This window comes from Bactrocera neohumeralis, chromosome 5 (assembly GCF_024586455.1).
Source record: "Bactrocera neohumeralis isolate Rockhampton chromosome 5, APGP_CSIRO_Bneo_wtdbg2-racon-allhic-juicebox.fasta_v2, whole genome shotgun sequence".
Taxonomy (NCBI): Eukaryota; Metazoa; Arthropoda; class Insecta; order Diptera; family Tephritidae; genus Bactrocera; species Bactrocera neohumeralis.
The window spans coordinates 16,204,545-16,207,849 of NC_065922.1; positions in this window are offsets into that span (position 1 = coordinate 16,204,545).

Here is a 3,305-nt window from a genome sequence, read left to right on the forward strand (position 1 = left end):
ACGTTTGGTGCTACAGAAATGTCTTTATGAGGTTTTGCTAGGACTCCATAGATAATTTTGCGTACTTTTTCGTACTTCATCTTAATTTAGAGATATTTGAATGATCTTCGAAAAAAATATCAATTTTCAGGTGGACTTCCATGGATGTGATAGGTTGACGATATTCGATATATGCTACTCGTATCATACTATTTTTTTCATTTTTTGTAGTGTTATATCCTATCAATTTTATTAATGATGGTTAGTTTGATCTGATAGTTAGTTATCTTTTTAGCTTTCCCACAATTTTATTCAACTTGAGATCTTGAGAGCATTCCACATTTTCAAAAAATTTTAGGATATGATCATATTTATATTATAGATTCCTTGACTTTTGTATTGGGTAGTCGAATTTGTCAATAGATGTCGTTACATTCTTATATCTCCAGTGCTACCAATCACATTGCATCATACCATATAATGTTGGAAAGGTGAGATTTTAGCCTTCATTTAACTAAAAAAAAGTAAATCCGGGGAAGTTGAAAAAAAGTTACAGCTGTTTAAAAATTAGTGAAAATAATGAAAAAATTCGCTATATTTTAAAATTTTTGTATAAAAAAGGGAAGAATGTCACGCAAGCCACCAATGGAATTTGTGAAGTTTACGGAGAACTTTTAAAAGAAGCTCAATGTTTGGGTACCACATGAATTGTCTGTGAAAATTTAATGTAGCGAATGGTAACAGGAGACGAAAAGTGAATAAAATACGACAATAATGAGCGAAAAAGACCATGGTCCAACAGCAGTGAAGCTCAACAAACGGTCGCAAAGCCAGGATTGACGCCTCGAAAGATTATGCTGAGTGTTTGGTGGGATTGGAAAGAGGTCATCCACTATGAGCTGCTCCAAGGAATCGAAAAAAACGGCCAGAACTGATCAACAGTAAAGGCGTTGTCTTCAATCTGGACTACGCTAGACCACACACATCTTCGCTTCACCATATAGAACTGCCCTTGCACCATCGGACTACCATTTGTTTCGGTCAATGCAGAACTCCCTTAATGGAATAAAGTTGGCTTCAAGAGAAGCCTGTGAAAATTACTTGCCGCAGTTTTTCGCCGAGAAACCAGAAAAGTTTTACACTGATGGAATAATGTCTCTAGCGGAAAAATGGCAAATGGATCGCCCAAAATGGTACATACATATTTGATTCATTAAAGTGTATTATAAATAAAAAAATAAGTTGAAGTTTGATTAGAAATACGAAAAGACTTTTTCGACCACCCAGTTTTTCAGCCTGGATTATAACTGCGTTCCAAATATTTTAAAACTTCGTACAATTATAACAAAAATATTGACATTAACGTTCCTAACGATTAACTTAGATTTAAAATATATTTTATTCATAAAATATTAGTTTTAGTTATATTTTACTCACAAAGTATATTTTCACTTAAGAGTATTATCGGTGATGTTGTTATGATATACTATATAGTACACACAAATGATTGCAGCTTTCAACACAAAAATGAAGACACCATTCACCAACGAGATAGTATGACTAACTGACACATATTTTGTAACATAACACAGTTATTTACTTTTAGCATTGATTGCCATTAAACTCGAATTTTAGAAGCAAACTGAGCTTACTTTCGAAGATTGTACAGTTATTGTTGTTGTAGTAAAACGAAACTATTTTTACGCGTAAAATTTAGAAAAATAATCAATAAAATATATTCGAAATATTTTTGTTGTGCATTTTTATAGAGGAAACTATCGAATTTTCCGTTGAAAACAGAATTCTATCACACTTGGCAAGCCCTTGATGGCTTATGCTCTTATCTTATCTATGTGGGTCTGAATAATGCATACTCGTATTACCATACAATGCGTACAAAAGTGTTCATTCGCAAAATTGTATGTTGTCACTGAAATGAACAAACAAAAAAAAGTTAGTTGTTGTTGTTGCAACGGTTATCTAGACATCGAGGTCATTGTATGTTGTCACTGAAATGAACACATACAAAAAAAGTTTGTTGTTGTCGTTGCAATGGTTATCTAGACATCGAGGTCATCAGGAAACGTGCTGTTTCGACTGGTGTCGGGCCACTAGATTAGATTAGGTTCGGACCATAGGCAGACGGGTGTCAGATGTGTAGGGTTAACTTCGCATGCAAAGAGGTGGTTAGAATCATGCGGGGACTCATAGCATGCTGGACATAAATTTCGTATGTCGGGGTCGATTCTGGAGCAGTAGGAGTTTAACCTGCTACAGTATACAGAATGAAGCTGCGCAAGGGTCCCTCTCGCTTTCGCGACAACTCGATCTCATCGTCTTCAATAGTGGTGTGACTCTAAATACGCCATTCACTGAAGGGAGTCGGTGAAGTTTTTCATGGATCCACTATAAATGGCGGTCAGTGCATGTCTGAAGTTAGTTACATCCGAAGTCTGGTCGGCGTATTGTCTTATGTCGTCGACGTAGTTAAGGAAGGACTTCATGATGCTCCTAGGAGGCGGTTCCGCTTCAAGCAGGTGATATCTACGAAAACACCCCAGCAGAAACTGTTTGGAGAAGTGTTAATTATGCTCCTTAACTGGGATATTCGACAGGAGAGCAAGAAGCATCCCGTTACAGTCCGGAGTGTAGTGTTCTGGCATGCCTGAAGCTTTCTCGTCTGCGTTTCACTGCATGCAGGCGACCATATTGGCGCGGCGTAGTTAAAAACCGGCCGGCCGATTGCATGGTATGTTGCCAACAACGTTTCTTTGTCTTTTCCCCATGTAATGTCGGCTAGCGACTTGAGGATTTTGTTGCGGCTATCTACTTTGGCAATAATTGCGGTCGTGTTAGGAGTGAAGGATTACAGGCTGTCGAGTGCCACACCTAAAATCTTAGGGTTATTGACAGTCGGAATTATAACACCATCGGTTGCAATATTAAGGTCAAGTCTGTATTCCTTCGTCCAGTTTATGAATGTGGTCGCTGTGGATTTAGTGTAGGAGAGTAATATATTCCGTGCAGCGAAAAAGCGAGAGATAACCGTTAACTTTGGAGAGTTCCGGAGTTTTTTGGAGTTTCCAAATGTAAAAGTTAAACATCAACGGGGAGCGGACACCTCCGTGCGGAATCCCCTGTTAATTTTCTCAATTTATAATTTTTACTTCGAAACAGTACGGATGATTGTCGACCGCTCGGGTAGCTCCATCTCTTCAACCCTGGAGGGAGTGTAGATTTTTCGATGTCCTCAAGTAGCGTTGTGTGGTTCCCTGTATTAAAGGTTTTTGACAAGTCAAACACTACGAGGATTGTCCTCTCGCAGG